General features: G+C 39.3%; 1 non-coding gene across 1 annotated transcript; it reads left to right on the forward strand.

The window, feature by feature from the left end:
- Positions 1 to 1960: 1960 nt before the first annotated feature.
- LOC138882463 (small nucleolar RNA R71) lies at positions 1961 to 2067 on the forward strand. Its single transcript, XR_011404066.1, has one exon. It is a non-coding gene; the product is annotated as a small nucleolar RNA R71 (small nucleolar RNA).
- The last annotated feature ends 3062 nt before the right edge of the window (positions 2068 to 5129 follow it).

A 5129-nucleotide genomic window follows, 5' to 3' on the forward strand; every position in this document is an offset into this window, starting at 1 on the left:
ACTTTTTCTATCTCTAACTCCTACAACTAACAAAAAGAAAACTAATATACATACATACATACATACATACAAATATCCCCCACCCTACACTTTAAGTTATGGTATGTTCCCATGGCACACAATTAAAAAGCATAAGTTAAAAAAAAACTTCCCTGAACATCTAGTTGGGGTCTTAGTCAAAGTCAGGCTCCATTCCTCGCGCCCGAACTAAAGCACATATCCATGCAAACAACTTCTTCTCGACCTTCTTTGGGTACACCCCACACTTATCTTTCTTGCTCACCGTAGCCTCTCTTTCCAGCCCTTTACTTTCTACTCAACACTCGTAGCTGTTTGTCCTTTTGTGCCCTCTTTTATATATCCATCTTAAAATCACAATCTCCTCACCCATTCTATGTATGGGTTTTCTCTCATGTATATCTAATATAGCTCTACCAGTTGCTAAGAATGGTCTTCCTAGGATGAGAGGGACCTCTTTGTTTTCCTCCATATTTACCACTATAAAATTCACAAAAAATATGAACTTATTTACCCGAACTAACAGATCCTCCACTATCCCCTCGGGTATTATAGTCGTTTGGTCTGCCAGCTGCAAAGATATAGGTGCAAACCTTATCTCTCCAATCTCATTCCCCAATTTCTTGTAGATAGATAGAGGCATTAAATTAATTGAGGCACCAGAATCACATAAGGATTTATAAAATTAGTAGTTCCTAAAGAGCACGGTATAGTAAAACTCCTTGGATCTCCACACTTTTATTGGAGTTTATTTTGCAATATCGCGCTGCAATGCTTTGTGAGCTTGACCACTGAAGTCTCCTCTATTTTCCTCTTCTACATAAGGATCTCTTTCAAGAATTTAGCATAAGCAGGCATCTGTGAGAAAACTTCTGTAAATAGTAAGTTTACATGAACCTATTTTAGCACATCCAGAAATCTCCCAAACTGCTTGTCCAGCTTTTCTCTACATTGATTTTGAAGGAAAGGTAGAGCAGGCATATGCTCGCGCTCCTTAGGGTCCTCCCTTCTCGAGTTTTCTCATCCTCCTCCTCCTCCTCCTTCTTCTTCTTCTTCTTCTTCTGGCCTTTCTTCTTCTTATCAACATCACTCTTCAACTGCTCCCCACTTTCCTTTTCAAGTCTCACATCTTTTTGGATTGGGGTGAGATATTTCAAAACTTGCCCACTTCTCAATTTTACAGCATTCACTATTTCTCTAGGATTTCTTTCAGTATCAGCATGGAGAGTTCCTGGAATCCTTTCAGACAATAGAGTAGCTAGCTGCCCAACCTGTCGTTTTAGGTACCGAAAACCCGTGCCCAGTTCTTTAATAGGTTCTCCATGTTCCTGTATAGATGAGCTATAAGTTTCAAGCCTCTTATCTATCTTGATAATAAAAGCCTTCATTAGATCTTCCATACTGGACTGATTAGCTGTGGAGGCTGACATTGCTGCCTCTGCTAATTTTGGAAGACTGGAGTTCCTTTCCTGGGGGTCTGGGATTGTTCTATTGCCATGCATTCATAATACTCCCAGGTGAACTCCATGAAAAATCGGGGTGCCTCTGGCCTATTGCATTAAAATTATAATTTCCCACAACATTCACTTCCTCAGTTGAGGCTTGACACTTATGAGTAGGGTGTCCTCTTCGACATATATCATACGCTACGTGAGTCTCATTCTGTATTGCGTCTAAGGTCAACTTTCGTATTTCTTTAGCCATAGAATCAAGCTGTACCTGCACAGATGTATTAGAATCAACTTGATGAACACCAATTGATCTTCTTCTTTTAGCACTCTCAGAGGGACACTGGTTGGCATCTTCAGATAACTCATCAAGAATTGTAACTATCTCTTCTAGAGTCTTCTTCGTCAATGGGCCTCCAACTGTATTGTTTAATGTTCTATGCAACCCCGATGTCAATCCTTCCCAAAAGTCCTGGATTTGCATCCAGAGTTCAATTCTGCTATGTTGACACTTTCTAACTATCTCCTTAAACCTCTCACATGCTTCAAAAATAGTTTCAGTCTCTTTCTAGTAGAAGTTATGGATTTTTCTTCTAATCATGCCCGTCTTAGCTGAAGGCAAATATTTATCAAGGAATTTTATGGTCATCTCCTCTCAGGTTCTAATCGATCCATTGGGCAAGCTTCGAAGCCATTCTTTCGCATCATCTTTAAGTGAAAAGGGGAACGCCTTTAAGTACATTGCATCTTGTGACACCCCATTGTATTGAAAGGTGTTCATAGACTCCTCGAAGTCCATAAGATGTGTATTTGGATTTTCATTCATCTTTACTCTGAAGACACATCGGTTCTGAATGGTTTGAAGCAACCCTTGCTTCAACTCGAAATTGTTTGCTGTAATTGGAGGTGGCCTAACACTTGATAATCCTTGATTGTAAACTGGTCTAGCATAATCTCCATGTGGTCTCCTAAGCATGGGAGTTATATTTCCAAACTGGTCTGCAACCAAGGGTTGATGATGATTAATTCTGTGACCCCTATCTTCTTCATAGATAGTATGTGCAGCTTTAATAGCTGCTTCCTCAACATCCCATGTAGCCTTTTCTCATTGTTGGGATGCCTCTCTTGTAGCCAAATCTACATTATCATCACCGTTTCCGGCCATAATTTCTTGGGTTGAGAGTTGCCCAACTTTTTCTAACTTATCGGTGAGATCTCTTTCCTTCCTCAGTTGTCGTAGTTTTGTTTCTAACTCTGGCTAGTATGGTAGCACTTCTTTTGCAAAAGCTCGAGTCATGCACCAATCTTAACCTATAACCTGCGCACAACCAAAGAACACCAATCGTAAAAAGGAAAATAAAATAAATAGAAAAAGTTCTTGAATTAGCACGACAAACTATTTCAAACACTATTGATTGCCAATCCCCAATAGCGGCGCCAAAATTTGACGAGCACAAAACACGCACTTCAATTATGCTCGCTAATCAAAGATAGTATAGTATAGTATAATATTGTATCCACAAGGATTGGATTTAAACAGTGTTCTCGGAGTTTCTAGCTTGATTGCGATCCATGAGGATCAACAATTGAGATTTATATGATTAATAACTAAAATTAACTACGAATCTAAAAGCTATTGACTAGTGACTATCGAGACAAAGAATAAGTAAATAAGGTTATCAATGGGAGAAGATATGGTTTTGATAGGATAGGTGCAAGATAATTTCTCTAGATCTAACTATAGACAATTCACTTCTAATGTTTACGTGAGTCCCTCGAATTCACTCAATTATTAGTTCAAATGTTCAGCAAAAACTCCTCTCTTTATTAAGTCTTAACCTCACGAGATGAACCAATTTTAAGCACGTGAAGATATGCAAGAATGCGTAGTGGATTGGTCTTTAGGAAAACTTCTTTCGATTATTATCCTAACAAGGTTTAATCAAGGATTCAGCTAGCCTCTTTCGATTATTTAGAAGAATCTATGAACTCAACCAACAATATAATGCAAAGATATCACAAGTCATGCCTCTCTCGATTACATGAACTAGTGAATATAGATGCAAGAATTAAATCTTTCAAAACAATTCAATACATAAAACTAGAGTTATGATCCACAAACAATCATCAAGGCACCAAATCCATCAGACCCTAAAGGGAACTACTCCATAGACATGGAGAAATTCATAACAAAAAAAAAATTTAAAGTATTGGAAAACATAAATTTGATCCAAAGTCGGGTCTTGAGTGAGGAAGGAATGATGAAATCCTTGTGCTCTAGTTCTTCCAACTCCTTTTTAGCTTTCGTAGGTCTAAAGTATGTCAAAAGTCCAAAATATAATGTTTTCCATGTATTTATACCAAGTAGGGTCGGGCCCAGACAAAATCACCTTTCCTAGACGAAATAAGAAAATAACTATGTAAAAATTTTACAGGCGCGCCGCATGGGGCGACGCGCCATGCGGGGCATTAGTAGGATTCATCAGGGAGCTAACAATTTGTAGGCAGGTAGGAATTGCACAATCGCGGTGCACCATGCACCACTCCACGCACCGCGGTTGTGTACTTTTCTTAGAGTACAACTCAAATCTTGATTTTTGATGTCCAGACTTGGTCCTCGGCCCTCGAACACGATCCCAGCTTAATCCCTTGGGCTTTTACTTAAACTTCAAAGCTCCAAATAGCTTGAATTAGCTCCACAACATCTACATAACTCGAAATCACTCCTACAAGGCGCAAAACACACAATAAGTTCAAAATACTACCAATTAAAGTTTAACACAAGTAAAGTGCAGCGAAATAGAGTGCAATAAGTGACTATAACACATAATTATAGCCTACCATCATTGACCAAGTTTGACTTTTGTGTATTTGATATCAGATTGAAGTTTTGATGGTTCCAGTAGATCCGCATGGTGATTTGGACTTGGGCGTATGAGAAAATATGTATTTGGATGTTTCTTGAAGGTTTTGGCTTTAATTAGCGAAATTGGCAATTTGAAGGTTTGGAAAGTTAATAGGTTTGACCGAGAGTTGACTTTGATGATATCGGATTTGGATTGTGGTTTCGAAAATTGTAATAGCTTTCTTATGTCATTTGGGACTTGTATACAAAATTTGAGGTCATTCCAGGTTGATTTGATATGGTTCGGCATGAGTTTTGGAAGTTGAAAGTTCAAAAGTTACTAAAGTTTGATTTGAGGTGCGATTCTTGGTTTTGATGTTGTTATGTGAGATTTGAGGCCTTGAGTAGGCCCGTGTTATGTTTGGGACTTGTTAAAATGTTCGGATGGGGTCCCGACTGGCTCGGATGAGTTTCGTATGAGTTTCGTGTCATTTCCATGTTCTTTGGCAGTGTTGATTTATGGTGTTTCAGATCTTCTTCCCGATCATGAAGATTGGATCGCGATCGCTTGTGTATTATAGGATCTGGGGATTTCCTTCCTCGTGTTCGCGACTGGGTACTCGCATTTGCATACCTTTGTGAGGCCTGATCATCGCGATCGCGTCAGTTTGATCGCGTTCGCATAGAGCTGTGGGTTGAGGAGCTAGGAGCTAGAGGAAATGTCTTCGCGTTCGCGAAGTAAAACCGCAATCACAAAGGTCTAGATCTGTTGTGCATCGCATTCGTGAAGTCTATGCCGCGAACGTGTAGGGTCTTTT

Source organism: Nicotiana sylvestris, chromosome 11, assembly GCF_000393655.2.
Source record: "Nicotiana sylvestris chromosome 11, ASM39365v2, whole genome shotgun sequence".
Classification (NCBI taxonomy): Eukaryota; Viridiplantae; Streptophyta; class Magnoliopsida; order Solanales; family Solanaceae; genus Nicotiana; species Nicotiana sylvestris.